The sequence below is a fragment of the Sphaeramia orbicularis genome, chromosome 12 (genome assembly GCF_902148855.1).
Source record: "Sphaeramia orbicularis chromosome 12, fSphaOr1.1, whole genome shotgun sequence".
NCBI lineage: Eukaryota > Metazoa > Chordata > Actinopteri > Kurtiformes > Apogonidae > Sphaeramia > Sphaeramia orbicularis.
In genome coordinates, this window is record NC_043968.1 from 29,589,477 (window position 1) to 29,614,290 (window position 24,814).

Sequence of the window (24,814 nt, forward strand, 5' to 3'; positions counted from 1 at the left end):
GCTGTTTAATGTCTTATCTTAATCACATCCTTTAAACTGTAATAATTTTTTCGTCAGGTTTATTTAGCTGGAAGGTTATCTGGGTTCTATTTATTTCATATTATATAACATTTATTACACTCAAAACCCATGGCAGTAGCTAAAAAGTTGAAACAACATGACCTAACCTCTAATTGAGATAATCTTATCTATTGCAGTAAAGGGGGAATTTCAGGGATTAAATAAGAGCATAGAAGTCACATATTGTAACTGAAACCACCTACTCAGGGTCTTTCAGATGTTGCAGAGTCTTTAACTGTTTAAGTCGTACGCTTGCAAGGTAGAACTAGAACATGCTGTGGTAGGAAATACTGCAGCCGCAGCAGGATTCATGAATACACTTTCAGCAAAGAAGATGCACTGTTTTTAGTGGTTAACTCCTGTCTTCATGCATTGTCACTGTTTACACTCCTCATATCACCAGAGAAGGGCTGCTTTAAACCTCCACCCTGTCCACATGACCTTGAACCAGGCTCGATTTCCCACTCGTATCAGGGCCAAAGTGATGGACTTTGTGCTCTGAACCATGTAAAAATGAATAAATGAGGTGTTTTATTATTGTGAAGTAAAAATTTTTTTGGTGCATCTTTTGCAGTGGATTGGCCTGAAAGAGTCATAGCAAAGAAAAGTTAACTAACACTCCATTTTTTCATTGACGCTGCAGAAATTTTGCAAGGAGTTTATAGTAATTTATTATATATATATATATATATATATTATATATATATATATATATTATATATATATACTGGACATTTTAACCCAAAATCTGCATCATCGTATTTTTAAGACTTTTTTTTTGTTTGTTTACATGACTCGATCTTTACGTGCATTTCCATCTTTTCTATTTTATTTTTTATATTTTATCTTTATTTGGATTGGACATGTAAATACACCAGCATAGGAATGTAGTAAAAAATAAAAACAAATGACCTTCCAGTTTTGTTTGTTTTGGGACCAGAAAAAGTCCATCATCAGCTGTCAGGGCATATGAGTCTTAAAAGTACATAGTCATGGACCGTGGGTCACACTTCGTTCGGACTTTGCAATGCTCACTCTACTCTAATAACTTAAATCTCACAGGACTTTTGATACGTTTCCATCTTCTTCTCCTAGCAAGGAGTCATAGACCATAAAAACATTTTAATATCTTCATAATAATCCATATGCTTGTAACAGTTTTTTGTGCAAACTGCAATAGAAAACATTGCATGGATATACCAAGAACTCTAACATTATTTCCTTTTCAAAGTACAGGGGGTACACAGTGATAATGAGGCTTCCTTATCAATACATCCTGCACAGCTGTCCTGTAGGGCTTCTAGTGGAGAACAATTTAGTAATTTTCTGCTGCTGTTTGGGCAGTTATGATACAGAAGTATATGAAAAATCGACCACTTTACAGGAAATGGAAGCTGCTTTATCAGCCACAACTAATAATTAATATTGATGCTATTATTCTATCTTTAAAAGCAATAGATGCAAAAAAGTATACAAAAAAAATCCATCTGGTCTGTGCTTGAAAGCATTTATGTGTAACATCAGAAATGTTCCAGGAAGAATGTCCTGTCCTCGGCTCGTACTAGCACTGTGTGGGGGAACAACACGTAGCAGGAACTTGTGTAACATGCCCTAATCAATTACTGAGCTCCTCCATTTTTTGTAGTAGTGACATTTCGTACCGATGTATGATTCTGAATATTTTGTTATGTCTTGTGTTTGGTGCAGGGCAACAGTGGAAACAAACAGACGAGGAAACTCAAAGCCAAGAAACTGCAAAACAGGTAAGCTCATGGCAACACTGATGGAATATACAGCAGTATTACGTCACTTTGGATTTAAACTAATGCCATTTATTAAATGTTTTTGTAGCTTCATGTCTCCAGAATAAGGCAAAATAGATTTATGTATTTTACAGCTAAAATGTCAGGCATAATGTATAAATAATTGTTCTGTATCTCCTGAAAAACACATTCTTAATTAAAAGGGGAATAAGTTGATTAAAGAACATTTAAGGAATAAAATGGAGATGATTTAACACGACAGAAAATACAATGATTGATACTTAAGTCATGATTAAAGCCAGACAATATTTTAATCAATCATAATAATTCCAGCCAGATTGGAGTGATGAGCCTTAGATTTGTCTGGTGACACTGTTAGCATTTGGATGTTTGCAGTGACTAGGAAAGATAGCTGGCTTTAGGTATGGAGTGTTCTAATGATATTAGGGAGTTAGAGGGATATGATCCTAAGGACAACCTCTGGGGACCAAAAAGACAGTTGTGTGATAATGTGTTTTTTTTATTTTCTTCTGAGAGGTTGATTCGTAAGACATTACGTCTTTTTACTCCCTATAAATCAGAACCTTATGGGTTTTTTGAGTGAAGTGCACAGTGAATGAGTGAACTTCTACTCCGAAAAGACAACTCGGCTTGTGCTCATTTAGATTAATCCACTTTGGTGAGAAAATATTCCATGGTTTGTTTTAGAGTTGAAATAGTGAAACAATAGCTGGAGCTGACTGAGTAGATGTGATTCATGATGTTAAGAGTCTGTAAGTGGTATTGCTGTTTGCGGTTGCAACTAGTTTTTAGTAGCTGTTTTATCTCACATGTGTTAGTAGATCTGAGTAGTATACTGGATCAGGCTAATTTCTGCACAATTTGATGAATATCAGTCTTGGAAAAGTTCAGTGAGTTCACTTAAACGGTTTCAAACATGATGTTTTCTTAAAGCGTCTCCTAAGTGAGAGGAAAAAAATCTATCTTCCCCACAGACAGACACATGATGTCACATACAAACTGCACTCTGTCTCAAAGCTTCACTGAAGCCACTGTTTGTACTCAAGGAACTATTCAGCCTCAAGATACTGCATTTTTTAGCCCCACTGTGGAAATGGAAATATTCTGCATGTCCCTTGTGTTAATGTCCACAGATTTGCCTATAATTCAACATGGCATTTTCATTATATTTGGAAACTTTACAAGAATATAAAATAAAGTTTGGTGGGCCTGAACAATGAACAATGTTGGAAGATTTACTGATAGACTAGAATAGACGTTTTACCCCTCAGCCAACTTCTGGCCGAAAGGGTATTGTAATCATTTTGTCGTCTGTCTGTCTGTCTGTCTGTCTTTCTGTCTGTCCGTCCATCCGTCCATTCAGCAACGTAATCGCATTATCTGAAGAATGTATTGAGATATCTGCATTAAATTTATACTGTGGATGCATCTTGGCATGGAGCTTTTTTAAGGTCAAATGCTTTCTATTTCAAGGTCAAATGGTGACATGTCTTTTCAACGACATAATCGCATTATTTGAAGAATGCATTGAGATATGCGCACCAAATTTACACAAAGACAATGTAATGTAAATTATAGGGCAGTAACTTTTAACAGAATCTTACACTATATTTGGCTGAGGGGTATTAAAGGTGTACAGTACATTATTTAACCACAGAATTTAGATTTAGTTCATGGCCATCGGTGTATGTTAGTGCATTCTCTGCACTGGTCATGACCAGACAAAAAAAGTCTGAAATGCTGAATAGTATCCCTGGAAGGTAATATTTTTCCATTTAAGTTGTGCATTTACACATGGAGGCAAAATGCTGTGTGACAATTAAAAGTGCTTGATGAATGAAGTAATGGATGTGCAGTTTGGTGATGTATGCAGTTTCATATTGAACATAATCCAACTGAATGTTTAGAGTGGATTCAGATGCATTAAGCCCCTACTCTAGTCTGTAACTGCTTATTTTACAGAAATAAATGTAGGGGAGTGGAAATAGAGATATTCTCTGCAATGTAGTGGAAGAACTGTAGCAACAGCCTTAAATAATAATATGATTTATTTTATTTTGTGCCTACTTTTTATTTACAATTAACATTATAGAAAATATGAGGTTTTTTGGTGTGTATTGTGTCCTTCTGTAGTTATTGTATAATTGTGTATGCCAAACAGTTCTTGCCTTCAAACTAGACAGCTGGTAAAAAAAAACAAAAAAAAAAAACAAGTATTTGCAAATTCAGTTTGACCACAGTCTGGTTCGTCATCTCCCTGTGCCTCTCTGTGGTGTTTCTCTTCCCCTCCACTTCCTCTGCCCTTCTCCCTGTGGAGTTTTAGCTCACGTGTGACCTCTGCAGGTGTCACTCAGCACACAGCAAACAGCCACAGCAAAGCCCACGACTGAGGATGAAAAAAAAAGCCAAAAAACTGAAGTGCTTCAGCAACTGACTTCAGCTTACTGAAAACACCAAAGTAATATGACAGAATTTTTAAGAACTTTAAAAAAAAAGAAGAAATATTTGCACAAAAAGCAGCAGCAATTAAAACACTCATAGATAACTTTTATTCACTTTCGTCATTTAAAACTAAAACAGTAGTGTTGAGGAAGATTTTAAAATTTGTATATATTTATATATACATGTATATATATATTATGTGAAATAAACACATATAAACTAAGATTTATTTAAATTTTATGGATTTTATGCATAGCTGAAATTAATGTGCACAAACTTGATCAGACGAATCAGTCAAACAGCTATTTTTTTTTATTTTTATTTTTTTGCAAGTGTGAACATTGCAAAGAAGGAAAAAAATAAAATAAAATCAGTCCGAATCATATTTATAAAATTTCAGGGAACTCTGCACCAGCATTTACAGTATAGTACCAGGAATATGATATTTAATGTGTGCAATATGAAATTATATGTCACAAAATTGCAATATATGAGATGTATAAAGTTAAGGGTGGTAGTTTTACTTCCCACCACATCACTACATTTGGGATAAAAGCACTCATTTGATAGAATCAGTCTGATGCAGGTCCAGTAGGCAACGTCCCACAGATCAGGTGTTGTCCAGATGTGCTGGTGAGAGCCATCCTCAGGCTCCTACTAATCTTCTCTTTGGAGAGAAATGGATGGAACAAAAAAGCCCACCATGACATCCAAAGCTCTGTATTTCAGAGGGAAATGTGTGTGCCTCAGTATCAGATGATAACATTTTATTTCAATGCCAGCCTTGTGTGACATTTACAGTCCAATCAGAAACCAGAGCCCTCTCCAGCCTCTCAGTTCCTGTCTGTGCACTTCGCTTTGCATATTTAATTTACAGTTGATTTGTTGACACAGTGATGGACACTTTAATCCTAAATCCTCCACTATTGCCTTAGCTGAATTTGTCTTTAGCACCAGTGAGTACATCTACATGCAGAGGAATTTTATTTTTGTTAACTCAGTTGTGGGCTGACTCATACAAATCTCATATCTCAGTTTGAATAGCTCAGTTTGGCTCACAGTCTGATTATAGAAAACCTCAGCAGGGTTGTCTGGCTTACTTCCACGTCTCTGGCATGTAAACACCTCACTTTTTACATTTTTGTGTCTTTACATGCACAAGAACTCCTAGCATTCAGCATTATGGGTTGACTTCAACACAGAAGTCTTCATAAGTGATTCCATTTTTTAGAATGATTGATTCATTTACATTTAGACCTTGCACAATAATTATATAATCACCATATTAGAATTATTAGAAATAATTCTGATTATTTTACATGCAGATACAGATGCACATAAAGTTTATTTATAACTAAGGGGAAAGCCAGTTTCTATCAAATCAAGAAAAGAAAGAAAGCCACATTAAAATAACACTTAAAAAGTAATCAGAACATGAGATGTTGGTAATGATCTCCATATGTATGTCTCAAAACAAAGAGGTGAAACTAACGGAAATTACATCTTTTATCCTTATTTCCGCATTGTTTTCCTTCAGTGAACTTATCTCAGTATAACCCATTTTCCCAATTTTTGAATAAAAACATATCTTATCTTATCTTATCTTATCTTATCTTATCTTATAGCTTGGCCCAGTATTTCAGTAATTATCATTTTATATTTGAGTGCTTCTATGAAACTGGGTTTATTTTGGTATCAGGCACTTTGCCAGCTTTTTAGACCCAATAATAAAATAAAAATTGAGACATATTCCTCCCCAGGATATACTTAATGATGACCTCAGATAAATGCAAAAAAAATTATACTCTTGCTCTGAGCCATCCCAAAATTAAGGAATTTTTAATAAAATATTGGGGCCAAAAATAGGACCTAAACTGGGACATGAAAAGCTACCTAGGCGTCAGTGTATTTGATCTGGTAAACATGGCTGTAAATGGTCTTATATACTGCTAGAAATAAAGACACTGTGTTAAATGTGATGATCCTAGTGGTTTTTCTAATCCAGACATGTGGGTTTTTCATGAATCTCAGGCTCATACCAGGTTTGGTGTGTAACCCATCGTGTCCACATGTGTTACATGCAGAACCTGCCCATCTGAACACATATACATTGCGAGTGATTTTGCAACAGCGGGCATTTTTGTGAAACACTCTGCCTTACATAATTAGTTTAATTCCCAAAATGTACCTGCGAGAGAATAAAAAGATATTCAAAAAAATAGTAGCACATAATTTTTGTGTCATTTTGACCATGTTACATTCAGATTTTTGTATTAAATATAATGTAAAATAATATAAAAATGTGAAATGAATCTGAAAAATAGTTTGTCTTTTTTATCTCAGTAAATATTTGTTTTTTAAATAGACCCAAAGTGCTTCCAAACTTGCTTCATAACATTAGTCTACATCTGATTTGAATTTTTAGGGACCAGTTTCATAGAAGCACCCATTTGAATTTCACACTGTCTGCCCAAATTAAATGTTCAGTTCTGATAATTTCTGTCCTTAATTTGATTTTCACCATATATACATGTTCAGTTTTTTGTTGAAATAAACACATAGAAATATAATAACCATTGTTGCAAATAGGCTCTTCTTCTACATAATGCATATGTACGTAATTAAACTATTATTAGTTAAAATACAGTAATGTCATAAAGATAATAAACAGAACAGATAATATTGTTAATTGCAATCATCTCTATGACAATTAATGATCTGTTCAAACGTCTATATTATGACAGCCCTACTTACATTTAGTGTCATGCATACTTACTAGTGTGTCTGCCTCTTTTGACCTCTCTCTTGTCTCTTTCCCACTTGCGGTTCAGTCCCTTTGGTCACAATTAAAATAGGAGGATATGACAGATAGGAGGATATGAGTAGCCACATAGTTAGTTCCCTTAACAGTCAAGGTGAATAAAGCAGTTTGCCATTATCAAGCATGCCTGGTGTCACCTTTGATACCAGACACGGTTCAGGTCCACTGGCGTCCAATTACAAAGTATGTCATACAAGGTAATTATTGGGTAAAGTTCAGGGCAGAGCAACAGTAATTGTGATATAGTACTAAGTGGAGACTCGGCAAAGAGGTGTAAGGTAACTTTATCTTGTTCGTGTGCGTGTCTGTGTTCACAAAGCAGAGGTAAGGAGACTGGATGGTTGCTCTTCACCAAACAACCAGTATGGAGTGTGCAATGGCTAAAAGAATCTGTGTCTGTGTGTGTCTCTCTCAGACTGGGGGCTGCCCTGCCTCCACGGAGCGCTCGGCCACTGCTGCATTGTGGCCTGGGGCCTCATTTGAATGGGCCTTTAGTATTTTGTGTGAACAAGTCAGCGCCATTTGCATTTGTTCCAGTCACAAAGGTTTAACAGGTCAATAGGGACTCCCTGGCAGAAAACTAACACACTAGGGTACCTTTTTTCCCCCCCTCCCTCTCTCACGTCTCCTCCGCCGCTGTGGTTGTCAGGCACCGACCCGGGCCGTCCTGGTGTATGTAACTGTAAGCATATGGTGTAGAACCACGGGGTCCTGAGTCTAAGACTGTATGTGTGTCAGGGCGGGATTGGTGACAGAGTTTTTTTGTTTGTATGAGACTTTCTTTTACACATACTATATGTACGTGTCTATGCCTATTGACCTCTATTTCCTGATCCTGGAATATTTACACTCTTAATAAAATTGGAAATGTGGTGTTGAACACGTCGTGACAGTATGTGGGAGCTAATTGCACCTCCCTAGCTTCACTGTAAAGTGTGCTGGCAAGATAAATGACCATTGTGCCACTTCTAAAGAAGTAAAGTAACACATTGCTTGATGGGCTTTTAGTTTGTTACTTTTGTTCTCTGGAAACTTATTTGGTTTTGAAAAGCAAACTATAAAAACTAGGGCACTGCTAACTTAAATAAGGGAAGTTAACTTACTGCTAGCAGTGCAAAATTCAAATGGGACTACTAACTACTACCACGACACCAACATATCTGTTAGCACCTTTTCTGATGACCATCATTTGTTGCTACTGCTTTAAATGGGTAACGTAAAACATTTCGTATGCAAGGCAAAACCAGTTGCTTTTATTCGTTCGAATCCATTATTAGTCTCAACACCGATAACCCCAGACCAGTTAGTTTGGTGCCCGTCAGCTTGTTTGAGTTCAGTACTTGGAGAGAGCAGAGTGTTGTTTCATCAAAGATTTATTATGAGTTTTGGGAGGATAACAGGATTTACTTTTACTGGTTTTATTTTTTTATAGTGTTGCTTTGCGCTCACCACTCATTTGGGACTTTCACATTCCAAAACCAACAGCACAGCGAACATTTAAAATAAATTTTATTTTTTTTTATATTGAATGTGGGCTTATATCTGTCATGATATTTTTGATGAACTGGAGCAGTTGACTATGTACTTGAAGTAATGCAGTAATACACTTCCACCATAGCAGTTCCATCCATTTTATGTGGGTTTTAAGTGTAGTCAGGGCAGCAGGCTGTCCCGGTGCTCAGAGAGATTGTCCTGCTTTTGAAATGTCAATCGCCATAACAACCAGGTGTGCAGCTGAAGGGTCCTCATGCAGGACAGGAACCTCCCACCTGCTCACTCACTGCAGGTCAGCCTGGGTAAAAGCTTCCACCAGAGTGCCTTATGAGTGATCGTACTGTAAATTTGTAGTGTAATACTTTGCGCAATGCTGAGTGCCTGCCTGTATATGTTTTTTCATACCTCTCAGCATCAGCCTCCTTTATCACTTTATTTACAGTGCAGTTATATCACCATGCAGTAGCCCTCTGCAACAAACAGAATGACCTTAGTTTGTATCACAATGACATGCCTCGAAGACATTTGTGTTTATATATTACTTATAATGCGAAATGAAATGCACTGATCTTTTCAAAGTTTGGTCTTTGTACATATCGAGTACAGACAACTAATTACAGATGGTCCACACTGGGCTGTATACATCTGGGCTTGTTTACATCAACAGCTGAATCCCTATTTGTGTAGTCCTAGTTCCTGTATTATTTCTAATAGAATTGATTCCATGGAAAGCATAAGAAAGAAATGTTTTCATGGTGTGTCATAATTACTGTACACCAGTTTTACAGTACATAGCTACAGGAAAAACACCCAGCACCAAAATATATTTATGAAAAAAATATATCTCTGCCCTCTCTACTGAGAACAGAGGGTTTGCTTCTGTAATATATGTGAGAATGCAGAGAAATCAATTATGTGACCCATGAGCTTCTCCCACCTTAAAACTTGTTTCTAAACTTTAGCTGGTTTTATCACTGTGTACACTAACATCTGCACTATAAGGAATTCGCCTTAGTGACTTGGCTCCTGTAGCATAAATATAGCAGAATACACAGACATACTGTACACAGACAGTGTATATAGTAGGATACAAAACTATGCACACATTATACACAACACACTGTACACACCATCCATACAGGCAACAGTTGTATTTTTATCAGTACTCTGCAAGTCTTGGTAGGTATTTTACAGGAGCCATTGAGACAGCAAAGGAAGACAATCAAATATTTTGTGGCAGTGGGAACCATGCGTACAATTGCCCCTGTCATGCGGATCCGAGCCCGCCAGGCCACAGTGCCGAGCTCTGCTGTGCCGTATTTTGTTGCATTTGTTTCTGTTGAGCTGTGTGACCCACTATTTGGACTTCTGTTCCATTATCTTTCAAACTTGCTGCACTTGGGTCTGAGGCAAAGAAAAGCAGAGTGAGAGCCCAGCGTCAGGTGCTACAAGCTGCTAGCTAGGCCTGTAGCCAGGCCCAGAGAGCCAGACCTGGCAACTCTGAGGCTGCGACGTGTGAAACACTGCACACAAAGGAGCTCGCTCCATCTGTATGCACCCTACATAGGCAGGCTTTTGTTGCAGCCGACAGGCACATGACTGCTAGCATCTTAACCCCTGAGAGCCAGCGTCTCTTTTCCCCTCTCACTAGACTGCACTGGAAACCACTGTGAGTTCAGAGTTAATGGGGAAAACCAAAAACAGTACATGATCACTCCACTCAGAGTAAGAGTTGTGACTGACGGGTGAGTTTAGTAAATATGAGTAGATTTATTGAAAATTTAAGAGGAAATGTATTTAAAAATAAAAGTAATCATATAATATGAAACATCATAGTATAATTATAGTATTTCAGTGTCTGGTTAATGTCCATGTTGAAGCTAATCTTGTTGAAAAGTTAAATACTACTGTATGTTTTCCTTTTTTTTTTTTGAATGAGATCATTTGAAACAGTGCTTTGTGGTCAAGATTGAGGTCAGTCCTTATAAGAGAATACAAGAAAACTGATCCAAATAAATGTGAAAACAGTCTGCAGTGTATGTTTTAACTAAGATATATGTAAAAATGTGCACTGTATCTGTATTGAATTATAAAACAGTTGTTACAAGAAAAAAAAAAAAAGAAGATGTAATTGTATTTTCTGTTTAGTCCTAGACCAACTTTTCGCATTTGTCTGTACATTTTGCTCAAACTTGCGGGGACAGTTCAAAAATGAGACTGCCAGTTCCCACAGGGAGACCTCTGTGTAAAATCCAATTAAAGATAAATCACTAGCATCGAGACTTGCTGGCTGGGGCAGTTAGAAGACACTCCAAACTATTAGCACTCTTCATTTTTCAATTTTAGCATGCTTCATCGATGTCCTTGAGTACATCATTAAATCACACACACACACACACACACACACACACACACACTCTCTCTATCTGTCTTTTTCTTATTCAGCCACTGTAATATAGCATTAAATAATGATATAGATTATCAGATAAGTTCAGATATTTTACATGTGGCATAAATAGCCTAGGTCTGATTTAGACATAGAGACATACTCGTATGCTTTCTGTGTAAAGCAGATAACTCCAAACGTGTGTGTGTGTGTGTGTGTGTGTGTGTGTGTGTGTGAGACGGAGAGAGAGAGTGAGTGAGAGCATCTGCCAGCGTGTGTGTCCAGATTCATGATCAATATGAAATCAAACAAATACTCTCTTTGGAGTCTTCCTCCGCTCTTAGTCAGCTGAATTGGATACAGGCGGCTAAGACGAAGGTGGCAGTCACTCAATTTGGCAGTTTCCTGATAAGAAGGACAGGGAGATTGCACTTGCAGTTAAAATAAAACATAGGTTCACATCACACCCTTCAGCACCTTCCTTGTATGAAACGTGGCTCTTGGGGGGGGGGCTGGGACATGAAGGGCTCCTATCTGGGCCGAGCTAGGTCATGCAGGCCCATCCAGCCTGCAGTGGCTCTGTGACGTGGCATTGAACTAGAACCAACAGTAGGTCCGAACCATTTAAGAGGTGGTACCACTCCCTGAGCATGTCAGAGACCTGCATGTAAGCTGATGTCTGAAAAGAGCTGAAAAAGAATCATTTATTAATGCGGGACGGACCCCGATACATGACCAGTCAGTAGATATGAATCAAGAGGGGTGTGTGTGTGTGTGTGTGTTGTGGGGAGGGAGAAGAGGGGTAAGTTTTAAAATCTGCAAAAAACATGCGTCTATAATTGTATTTTAGATTGACATTTTTTATCTGTTTGCAGCCTGTAAATTTGATTATTTCAGCGTAGCACTGTAAACAAAAATAATATAAACACTGGAGCCGAAACGTTTGAGTCTTAAGAACATTTGAGTTTGGGTTCAAGGCATTTTTCTTGGGTCATCCAGCAATGTAGAATATTTTAATCACACAGTGAAAGAATATTTAATATTCTGTGAGACAAATGTATAGGGATTGCAGCATGAGCTTTATTGTAAATTAAATTTTGCAAGGCTTCACAATGATTAAAAATGACCAAAAACTACCAAGGTTAAAGCAACGTTGCTTTGTTCCCTGGATAAAGATCCTTTAATTACATTTTTTAATGTCATCGGGATGAGCGCTGTATTTTGTTAGCTAAATTAGAAACCAAACTTTTCTAATAAACCTACTATTTGCAAAATGACCTAGAGAAGGGAGTCTCATGGTTAACTGAAAGTAGGACGATGATTTTCCCAAAGCACTGCCCTTACTCCAATGATGTGAAGAGACACAAAAAGGAAGAGCTGTGAAGCTGTCAAAGTGCTGCTTGTTTGGAATTTATTGCCTGTTTGGCTGTTTTAAAGCTGTTCAGGACGCTTGTCTGTAAGCGAGTGCAGGTCCACTTTGGTCTCTCCTCTTTTCCAACCTTTGCTCTGCTTTGCTGCCGAACAGGCTCCGTCCACACAGAGGCTCGGTTTTCAGAGGTGAGTGGCTTAATGATTATCAAAGAAATACACGAATCAATCTGTTCAGTTTGTGCCTTTGCACTGAAGAGGCTGTTTTTGACCTTAAAGCTTTATATCACTTCGTTCATGAAGAGTGAACTTATCTGCTTTACCCCGCATTCATTTCAAAGCAAAATTTAAAAAAAAAAAAATCATTTTTAAAACATAACAAAAAATATACTTCATTTAAAAGTGTTTTCTATTTGCACTTTTTAAAATATGAAATGAAGAGAAACTTAAATAAGTTTTAATGTATTCATGGTCTTTATTGCTGCAAAGGAAAGGTTTTCTTTTAAAATTATTTCTTCAAAATGTGTAAAAGATCAAATATTTAAATTATTAATAGACAGAAATCCCTGCTTATTTCCTTACCATTTACTGTGTATTTTTTTTATAATTTCACCTGCCTAAAGATATTTTATTAGGAATAAGAATATGTTGTGGCTTTCTGTGTTTCAGCTTTCTACATACATTTTAATTACAGAAGCTAATGAATTTCTTAAATCATTCCTGTTTCCAGTTGAAACTAAAACATTAGAACTTTATAGAATCTTCACTTCTTATTTTTATATTATAGTAATATGTTGGGTTTTTTTTTTCAATATTAATTCACTATAATGAACTTGGAGTGAATAGAAGTGCAGCACAGCTTCAACTTTGCCAATCTGACTAAACGTTCAGTGTCTTCCAAAACAGTGAAGCTAAATTACTTTGAAAATTCTGTACAGCAGAATAAATAAAATGACAGGTATTTAATCACTAAATTCTAAGAATCTAAAATGAGAAAAGCAGGTTTTCTTTTATTCACAATTCATTCTGAGGGGGAAAAAAAGTCAGCATTTCTTTCAAATGAGCATGCTTCGCTCAGATTTACAATTGCATTTCTTCTTATTTTTAAGTTTTATTTTGTAAATGAATTCATTATTGCAGTGTTTAAATATTTATTTAAAGATGGAAAAATCATTTTGATCCCTGGTTAAATGTGCTTCCTTTTTTATGAATGAATATTACTTCTGTTTTACCAGTAATTCCCTCTTTGCCTTTTTCCTTTACTCTTGGTTATAATCGGTTTGTTGGTATTGTTTTGTACTTTATATTTACATTTGTATATAATCTTCATATTTTGGTCTTGCTTTTCCTCTTTTTCCAGTAAATGTATTTACTTGTTTTCCTTGCATATCAGTAAATTGATGGAGATAGAAATGATCTGTGTGCAGCAGTGCAGCAGGCTCTCCTGTTTCTCATTCTAGCATCAGATAAGTTTGTTTTGTACTCTTAAAAAAAACTTCAAACAAATGAAATACTTTTAATTCAAAAAAGGAATTATTTAATATTGATGAAAACATAGCAGAGAGAATAAAAAGTGCAAAGTGTATGGTATGTTCACACTTGAGTTGTTCAGGTTTCACCTTCGGATCTGTTTGTGACTGAAAGAATTCATATCTTTAACTTGTACACTGTGTATCGGAGCTTTCTGCTTTGTAATGTGTTTAAAAATAACTTTGTTTAACAGTGGGTCAAGTGTAATTTAAGATTTGTTGGGTTAGAGTTAAGGTTTTTCTAGCGATTTGGCAAATTATAAGCAGTGTCTGAATTACTGCATCAGTGGGCTGCCATGTTGTCTCCTGTCCTCCATTTTGTGATCTGGTCTCTCAATCGATGCTCACCTGCTTTTAGGAAATTTTGTTAAACTCTATAAGTCTTGCAAAAGGGACGTGGCTGAAAAACATCTAAAAAATTATTTCTCATAATTTACAGTGGTACATTTAATTTTTGAGATCTCCCACACTTTTCCTCTAATACTCATAGAGTGAAATACAAGTACTAAACATTATGATTTATCGAAAAATACACTCCTGACAATCAGAAATCTTCCCGCTATTTCAACAAGTTGAAAATTGCCTGAACAGGCCACACTCCTTAGACGGAGCACGGGGCCCTATTTGACAAGGCGTTTAACTCTTTAAAACAATTTGTCCATGTAATCAGCGTCACCCGAGTGAGAGGCTGCATGCGACGTTAGGTTTTACAGCTTGCAGTGTGTGCGTCTGTGACCCATAGCCTTATAATGGCCGCTGAGGGTCACAGAGGTTAATAGAGACTGATGTATGAGGCCCCAGAGTGACATCCCAAAGGGGATGGCCCCTTAATCCTTATTAGGCCTCTGTGTTAGTGATCCTTACCTTTCAAAGCAAACAGCACGCTTCCTTTGCTGTGGGGCCCCGGCCTGCCCCCGGCGTTACACTTCTGACCCCAGGGTCGTGGCCTTTGTTCGTAACTCTTCAGAGTCTGACCTTAGGGGTCACGGCTGTAATAGAGAAGTTGTCAAGGCACGTGCTGCTGAGGGGCCCCTTCGCGGACCACCTTGTAGAGGGAGCGGGCCCGGCGCACTGGTCACCGAAGAGAGGAAGAAGTGGAACGCGGGCGTGTGAATGTATGTATCACCATAATTTACTGAGTTGAAAAATAACAAAAGCCTACATGTGTGAGTATTTACCATTCAGGACAGGCTTAGGTCACTCATATGGCCCCAAATTTGCAATTAATAAATGCAGTAAGTAAAGTATTTAGACGGCTGCTTTAGCAGGTCGGACATTCATCTCACTTCAGTGAAGAACTGCATTTTTGGAGAACTAATGGATTTATATTTTTTCCCATTTATTTATGTTTTAATTCATTTTCTTCAAGGAGAAGGTTTTTTTAAAAAATATTTTCTTTAATCCCCATTAAAAAACAATCAGTTTCCTTGTTTTTCTGTATTATTTAAATGTGTGGCGCAGGGTGGTTCACCATGAGGTAGTACATGTGTTGTTTGTCCTAGGACGATGTACCCACAGTTTGTGTACATGATCACTGTGAATTGAATGTGTGTGTGTGTGTGTGTGTGTGTGTGTGTGTGTGTGTTAAATGTGTTGATTGATGGTATTTGTTTGCAGTTAGTGGTGGATTTGTGGTGTGATTCATAAGGATGTGAAGGCGCCGGGGGTCTGATAAGACGATGGAATCAACAACTCTATTGTTTTGGCCCATGAGTGAACTATAACACATTTAAACTCAGGCATTCATTACCATGTTGCCACTATGCGTTGTGCATCATTGGCAAGTTAACTCTGGGAGGTTTATTTGACTGTTTTGTATTAAACTCCCTTTCAGCTGTATGATTTTTGCAGATTTTAAAAAGTCATGTTGTAATAATCACTTCACTGCAGCTTCTTTTATGCCTTCACCAACTGTGTAACTGGTGTGCAAGTGTGTGTGACTTTTAGAATATGACCAGGCCTATTGAATTCCTATCAAATATCAACAATGCATTATGCCTTTACACATGAACAATAAATGTCTGGTAAGGTAGAGCACAGCTTGGATTTAACCCGGAGGTGAAAGGGGCTCATTTAAAAAATTGTGGTTATGGACGCTTGGAGGTGTCATAAATGAGGTTGTTAATATTGGAGTTTCATCAATGGCAGCATTACGCAGACCGCTCCTGCAGGGGCGAGGCCGCGCAGAGGGCTACAGTGTCAGAAGTTGGCAGCTGAGCCAAAACCAGAGCTGTATCCTCAAATGAACTCTCCACGACGTACGGTGGAACAGACTCTGCCAAGTTTTTTGAATTCCTGCCACATGTTAGATGGTAAACAACTGACTATCAGGAACAGTGTCTTAGATAGATGAGGACTAAGGGACTCTTCAGATTGCCGAAGAAACATGCGCATGTTTACACAATAGTTTGATTTATATTCTGCATGTTCTTGTAATGGCGATTTATACTTGGAGCAATTGTAATTGGTTCAAAGACGTGGCGAGATGTGACGTCACAGTGTTCACCCTGATGACTGTTTCGAGCTCAATTCTCTTTTCTCATGCGGGGATATGAGAGAATACCTATCTTGATAGAGTGCAGTCAAATTGTTGGTTGGCTCATTTGAAACTCATGTAATAACCTGATTTCTTGCTAGTTTGTGTTCATTTTGTGTTTTTGCGTTCATGCCGTGCATGTTTTTAATATGCGCACGGTGCCACGCTACGCAAAACACAGCGAACCTGAGTTTCATTTGACACTGTAGAAAGACAAGTGCACTCACTCTCTGTCTTGCTCTCTCGTGTCCTGTGAGTTAGAAACACACAGCAGCGTACCGCCTTCTCTTTCAGTCGCCAAGTCTCCAAGAGTGAGGAGGTAGAAGAGCCTGCAACTAACCGAGCGGCCATGTTAGTTTGCTGTTCATTCGCTTACACTCACTTGTCCTTCGTTCTTCGATTTGTACTGCACAGTAAAAACACACATACTGGAAAAGAGGTTAAGTGGATACAAAGAGGTTTCCCCACCTTTTTGTCAAAGTGCATATTTTCCTTTCGACTCTGCATGAATAAAAAAGACAGATTGAAATAGAGACAAACTAGCCTTATTCCATGATGTGGGATCTGTCGTCTTTTTGGACACTTTTCCCTTTTTCTTCTCTATTTTGTGTGGCTGTTACTTTGGGGAGAGAGGAGGGGGAAAATTTGCCTGTGCTGAGTTCTGGGTTTCTTTGGGAAACAGACTGTAGGGGAGGAGAATGGTGTCCAAAGAGAGGAAGTTGTTTTTTTGCCATGCGGAATCAGTTGCAAACAGCTAAAGGGCATTACGGCATTTTGGCCACAAAGAGAAGTTTTGGAGAGGGGAGTCGGGTGGAAACCGGACGGGTGTGAATAACCTTTAGCAGGCTGATGCAGAGGGTGGTAGGTGTGTGTTCGAGAGAGTGAACGAGGGTGGGGGCTTTGGGGGTGGGGTGGGGGTTAAGGCAGCAGGGTGGTATCTACCACAAAAAATGTTAAAAAGATCGCCCTCATAGGGTTTTAAATTAACAGTAGCTGCTCAGAATGGGTTGTTTATTACTATCGGCTATAACAGTGCTACTCATAGGACAAGAAAGGGTGGGAGACAGAAAAGGCTGGACACTGAGGGGAAGGCGGAGGGGGAAGGAGGGTGCAGGACATGAGCAGAGTCATCAGCAGAGTCCATTTTATCGTTCGGTTACTGCCCGACATTTCTCCTCTCCTTATTCGCACGCAGAACGGCTGCTACTGCAGATTACCTTGTTCGCAGAGAGGCGAGGGTGGCCTAGTAATGGCACATAGCGGGTGCACTGCAGTAAATATTACAGGATTTTACAGCATGGTTCACTGTCGCAATCATGGCAGGGCAGTCGCACCCAGGTGCTTATCTCACTTTGATTGTGTGCCAGTATAGCCAGTACAGCGTTTCAACTCATTAACGTATGTGTGGCGGAGAAAAAGATGGAGTAATGAAGACAGTGTTTGTGAGTTTTCATCCCAGAACTACTTTTTTGGCCTTCGAAGTCATCGCTCCCACTCCACTCCGCCATACTGAGAGGACATGTAGGTCAAACACAAATGTCTTTCAAAGTCACAGCAGCAACAGTTCTATAAATGAAAAGACACCAGAGTAATCGCGCCGATGAATCTCAAAGTTAAGTGTTGCAAGTTGTCCTGCAATCTCTTAATCATTTGTAAGCATGTGTATTTGCTGTTGCTGTCCTCCTCAGAAGGAGTTTACCGTGCCCCCCTCCATCCCCTCGTTCCCTCCCTACCCTCCTCGTTCATGCGCACGTTGCGCTGGGCTGGCGATGAAAACACGTAGGGCGCACGAACTCCCACACGTCCCTGTTTCATCATCAGCTGAGCCTTTTCTCCTCCACTCACAGCTCTTATCCCTCCCTCTCTCGCCCCCTCCCCTCTAGGCTCTTGCTTCTTTTTCTATCCATCGCTCTCCTCCTCCTCTCTCCCTGGGTCCCGGCCACATGCAAGAGGGTAGACTAGGACGCTGCAGCTCTGAAAAAAAAACAGGGGAAAAACGCTCTGCTGCTATTTCTACAGGCAGGCCCTCCCCTTTAGCTAGGCTGTGCCAAAAGAGGGAGGGATTTTTTACTACTCCCAGTCCCAGGATTTTAACCCTGTGCCTGCTTATGCCTCTCTCTGCAAGATCTGCTGCTCAATATCGTGCAACAAGTGGCTTTGCTTTACTCCTACTTCGATATTGCTGCGCCATTTTCGAAGATATTTTCGGGACACCCGTTTCCTTGCTTTTGCGGGCATCGACCGCTTCCATACGACTAGTATTGGCTGCTTTCCGCTGTTATCAGTAGAGTTAAACTGGACTGGGTAGAGAGAGTCATTTTGGTTCGTGCCCACTCGTGATGTGAAGGCTTTTCAAGCACGTGCTCCTTGACTGCTCGCCATTCTTCCTTTTCTCGTAAGTGGCGCCTTCGCTCCCTAAAACTGAGGAGGAAGACAGCATTTTGTCTTCGGCATGTTACAGGACCAGCTGCTAGATTTTTGTGTTAAATGTGAATGTGTTTTGATTTCAACAGCTATCGGATTCACAGATGATTTCTCTCATTTTTCCTCTTATCTGCTTTGCCCTCCACCTCCCTCACCCCTTCCATCTCTAAACCTCTCCCTCTTTTGGGTTCTCTGCCCCACCCTCTCTTACCCCCCCACCCCCATCTCTCTCTCTCTCTCTCTCTCTCTCTCTCTCTCTCTCTCTCTCTGTCTCTTTCTCTCTCTCTCTCTCTCTCTCTCTCTCTCGTGGGCAGTCTCCAGTGAAAGGGGAGCAGGAAGGCGGAGCAGCGACGGGGCTTTTTCTGGGACAGGTGCCAATTCCAAACAAAAGACACAAAAAGCAATAAAAAAGAGTGCGATAGCTCCCAACATCAGAGGAAAGTGGCATGTTTTAAGAACTGATTTGTAGTAATTACATGTGTGTGCATGTGTAACTATTTTACTCTTGCAGGACTTGAGCAGCAGCAGAGAGCTTGAATTCTCTCATTCCCCCCTCTCTGCTCTCTTACTCCCGTGAAGGCATTTGAGTTTCGAGCGGGGAAAAGAAGGAGGGGCGGGTGGAGATAGGAAGGGGCAGAGGGAGGCGGAGCTTAGCCTCCTCTCCTCCCTGTTGAGTCTTCTGCATTATTCATATGCCCGGGCCAGTGCTGCAATCTGACTGGCTGCCTGGCTTAGCATTCACCCGACATTCAGTGGCTCTGTTTGCTAACATTCCTCATTCAAAGCCTTGTTAACTGCCAGACGGGAGGAACACGCGACTCCATGGGAAACCCACATGGCCTCCCCATTGTGGCGGGCCCTGACAGTCTCCGACTAGTAGGTGGCAGACAGGGGAAAGTGAGGAGAGCCGCTTTGTAAATATTAGAAAACAGTTAGCTGAGGTGAGGCAGGTTACTCAAAGCTCAGACACAGGGCTGGAGTAAGGTGGCCAGATTGACAGGCTAAAACCCAGACAGAGGGGCAGACAGACGTACAGACAAGACGCTGAGGCAGACAGGGAGGCTGGCACTTTCTGGGACTCTGAATGGGTCTCTCCTTGGCGTGCCCGCCTACTCCTTGCAGGGAGTGCAGAGCTGTGTGACTGAATCCAAGCTCCCTCTCTGCCCTTCTCTACAGAGAGGATATGTGGACATACTGTGCAGCTACTGAGGAATCCAACACAATGAACGGCAGAGATTTCGGCGCCTAACCCGGATAGCCGATGGCTGCGTGTGTGTGCCAGTTGCCTCAAAGTCTCTGTGGGTAAGTCAAAGATTGTGTGTGGGTGTGGAGGTAAGTATATGAGTGTGCATGTATGCTAGTGTGTGTGTACGAACGTGGGCTCATGCACACATGCAGAGATTAATGAACTGATAAATCACCAAGACAAAACAATCATCACAGAGAATCCTGGTTTGACCTGATCTTGATGTTCCTGTGTTTGAATGCTGTGCCTGGGTGTTATTTCCTTCAGAGCTTCTGGTTTGCCTGCTACAGCACTATCCACAGAGAGCAGGCTTAACTAAATATAGGCGAAAATCAGGAGGAAACGTGGCATGAGCTTTGAATTTCGAACAAAACCAAGCTAATCTCCCCGCCGGTGCATTCGTACCTGCAGTTTTACCCTCCTTCGGCCTTTGTGTCTGTGAAAGAGAGACGATTTTGGAGGGAGTAGAGAAGGACCAGTGCTGTAATGTTGGGCCGAGGGCCAGACAAGGCCTGCTACACCAGGCCGAGCCCCACCACGACGCATTCTCTCTTTCTCTCTCTCTCTCTCTCAGTCTACTTCTGTATCTCTTTCTCCTGTCCAGCTAACAGTAAATTATTACCCGCTACTCTCATATTGACTTTTCTCTTGGAACACCTCTTCTAAATTAATGTTGGACTTGTTTGCTTTGTAACAGACAGTGAAACATTTGAAAATAGATCAATGCTGACACGTGGCCACTCGTAGCTTTAATAGGGCTCAAACAGGACTAACGTACATACAGTTAATTTAGATTTGCTGAAAAATGCATTGCAAGTACGAAGCACTTTTTTCATTTTGTAAATTTTCCTTAATATGTTTAAACAAGACAGTGATTTAAGACATAAAGCCACAGACGTTTCCCCTTTACCTTGATTATATGGCTTAAAAGCTTCTAACCTTAATGAAATACCTAAATTTGAGTTACGGATATAAACCAGAGGAGATCGCTATGCTTTAATAAAGTATTCTTAAAAGTTCTATACTAACAACTATTAATATCACATCTGTTTCATCCCCGAGGACACATACGAACTCTGATTTACATGTATTATAACATATTCCTCCGCATAATTAAGAAATTCAATACGCCACACCCCTCTTCAGTTCCTTCTTGCACGGCCCTTTTCATTATCACCCATAAATCAATATTTCAAAGGAGCACTAACTGAAAACATTATATATTTTTTTCACATTGCCTGCCAGTATGAACACCTCAGTGCATCAGTCGACCGTGACCAATAGGTAGGAGTGGAGGCAGTGTGAGTCATCACAGATAGCTCTAGTCATCCCACCTACGTCCTACGTTTGACAGGCCTGTTCATCCGCCATTCTTGTACTAAAGGGTTCAACCATCACTGTCACCCTTGGAGGAAACCCCCAGCATCTGTCCCATGCTCTATGAGTCCGAACCCTTCGTCTGAGAGTGTCAGCCAGGTGAAAGAATGCGCAAATACGTCAGCATTTTGAGAAGCAGCCTATCATTTTTGGACACCAATCAGCACACGAGTTGCTGCAGTAATAACCGCCACAGAGACAAATGAAGGATGTTGGATTGTTCTGCTTCCTATTTTAGTGTTTTGTACATTTTCCTTCCCTCTGACTCTACTATCTTTATCAGGTTGTCTTCAACAAACATGGACAAACGTGCATTGTTGCATGTTTTGTAACTTAGGAAATTACTGTAATAACATCGGTTATGTTGTGTAATGCTTTCCCGTGACACAGACATGTTGGAGAATGCCCTATTTACAGGCTCTGATCTGTTGGGTTGGTTTATATCATGAATAATGATGAAACGCATACTGTGTATTTACTTAAAATACTGGCACTTTCACAAAGAAATTCCTATGAAAAGAATGAGCAAAAAAACAACATAGTCAGAGACGTGATATTCATCAACATGAATCCGGTTGTACTGTAGGACACTTTGATGAGGCATCTCTCCAAAAGGCTGCTTTCATGTACTTGAAAAATTGTGATTTATATAAACTAAAAAAAAACCCACATACAAATAGTGTTTCGTTCTGCCTTATCTTATGTATTGGTCAGTTAAAAACTCAGCTTCTTATGTTTTAAAATTTAAAAAAAATGATGGAAATGGGAGCATAAAGACAACCACACTATGTCTTGATCTAAACACACAGGATGCATGCACACACACAAACACACACAAACACACACAGACACAGGCAAACACCCAGACACATTTGATGCTATGTACCCCACAATGAACCCTGGTTTCTAAGATGAATGGGGTTCCCACGCCTCCACCAAGGAGTGCAGGGCACAGCCTCCTCCTCTGAGCATTCACACACACACACACACACACACACACACACACACAATGCACACATTACAGATGGCCACTCAGTCTTATTCAAACACACAGAGGTTTATTTGATAATTATACTCAAATAGTAAATCCTTATAAACACAAACAAATTTCATAGAGAAGCAGCAATGATGCCTTTAAAAACAGACGCACACTTAATCTACATATTGATCACTGTTGAGCCACAGTGAGCATTTCAGCTCTAATGATAGAGTCTGACAGTTTTGTTTAATGCTCCATTAATTTGTCAAATGAGTGAATTTTAATTTGTGAAGCTGCAAATCAGAGGGGAAATAAGGTACAAGACTCATTTGTTGTGATTTACTTTCAGCCACCTCTCAGTTCCACCTCCTGTTTTCTCATCTTACTGTGTGTGTGTGTGTGCGCACACACACAGGTGAGTGAGTTTCTGTGTGTGGGGAAGTGTCGTTGCTAGTGTGTTTCAGTTATGAGGTTGTGTTGTGCAGAGAGTCACACTAAAGTAGACTGAAACGCTTCTCAAGAATATCAAATAATTAAAACAATCCTATGGATTTTCCAAGTGTCAAATAATACAAAGTCCTTAAATGTGTATGTTTATAGTTTATACAAACTTAAAATGCGATAAAATGGATTTAAATGTAAGAAATATATTGTAGTATTTATTTTTGAGAAATTCAGATTTTTTTTTAAATTGCTGTTTTATTTATTTACGTTTGATCCTTTGATATTTGTGTGCCTTTTGAAAACTATTTTTGTATTCCTTCTCACAACATATACATTATGTTTTTATTGAATTATTCTTTATTATTACTGTATTATTATTCACAATATATTAGAACACACGCTTTTATTAAATTATTTAATTTGCATGTGACTGTGTGTATTTGTGTGTGTGTGTGTGTGTGTGTGTGTGTGTGTGTGTGTGTATGTATGTGTGTGTTTCAGAGAAAGACGTGTAGACAGAGTATTATAATATTCTTTTTAACATCAGAAATTCTTATTTTTGTTGTTTACTAATATAAAAATAATTTGGTAAAATGTGTTATTTTTTCATTCTTAAATTAATGCATACTCACTGGCTTTAATAAATTCTATATTTTTAGCACTTTTATAATTTCAGCATTTTAAGAAAGTAAAACACGGCCCCATTAAGACCCGGTTTAAAGCAGAATATTAAAATAAATGTTTCAGAAAGCCACTGCCTTATTTGTAATTCTAATAACACAAAGTAGTAGAATTCCCACTGGTAATTTTTTGAAGCATATGCTTTTGTGAGAGATGAATCTAAGCTTATTCACCAGTGTCCAGTAGATGGTAATAAAGTTATCCAGTCTAAAAATGGCTGCAGAATCCTGAGCCATGATCACTTTAACATGTGCTACATCACCCTTAATGATACACTCAAGTAGCTGCTTGGCAGGTTTATGACTTGATGGCTACATGGACACCTAGGTGTGTGTGTGTGTGTGTGTGTGTGTGTGTGTGTGTGTGTGCGCGTGTGTGTGTGCGCGCGCGTGTGTACTATAACTATATTTAAAATAGTTATATGTATTTCTTTTACAGAATTTTTTTTCTCTTTCATTTGCAGGCTTCACAATTGGAAGCAACCGTACTTCATCACACCTCATTGTTGAGGTAAGTTTCCACATTTTATTTATTTTCTGTATTTTCAACTTTCTTTGAGATTTCATACAAGCTTAAATTTTCTTCAGACTGTGAGGATTTTTAACTGTTCGTTTGTGTGTTTGCACACTGCACCATGTTACTGAATCCTCAAAGTTCAAATCAAACCGTTTATCTCTAACGGAGCGTAGGCATCTGTTGCGTCCCTCTTTCAGCGGCCTACAGGCACACAACAACACAATGCGCGCAGTTTGTCATTAGTTTATTGAACACAGTCTGGCTTACATTGTTCCCGGCACACGGCAATGACTGTGGCAGCGAGCGACATGTTCCATCAAAACCGCTCCGGCGTGTTGTGTGTGTCATGTCATCTGAATCAGTAAGTCTCTGCTGCAGCTCAAAGATAATCTCCTCAAAGGAAATTAGTCGGGAAAAAGGGAAAGAAAAGCCGTCAGCCTAAAGGTCAAATGAAGATTAGAGGGAAACAGTACACGAGGACACACCGGCTGGCACCCGGAACTGCACAAAGGCCTCATTGTCACAGGAGCCCTTAGCCCTGCACACACTCTCACTGTGGACTTGGGGAGACATGACACCTGTTGGTGGTTTTAGTCCACTGCAGGCCAGAGGGTGGGACACAAGTTCAGGGTGAGACTAGAGCTAAGTTTAGGGGTTTTTCACTTTTTACTCTCAAACGCACTGAATTAAGAGATGTGATTTCACAGACATATCGCTGTTGGACATG

The 24,814-nt window shown here is 39.4% G+C and overlaps 1 long non-coding RNA gene across 2 annotated transcripts in view; it reads left to right on the forward strand.

Annotated features, from left to right (window-relative positions):
• LOC115430220 (uncharacterized) overlaps positions 1 to 24,814 on the forward strand; it is a 32,219-nt gene that overhangs the window by 3,973 nt on the left and 3,432 nt on the right. For both annotated transcript variants that reach the window (XR_003936901.1, XR_003936902.1), the window contains exons 2-4: positions 1,768 to 1,823; positions 20,021 to 20,146; positions 24,035 to 24,081. This is a non-coding gene — a long non-coding RNA (uncharacterized LOC115430220). The remainder of the gene's footprint in view (positions 1 to 1,767; positions 1,824 to 20,020; positions 20,147 to 24,034; positions 24,082 to 24,814) is intronic.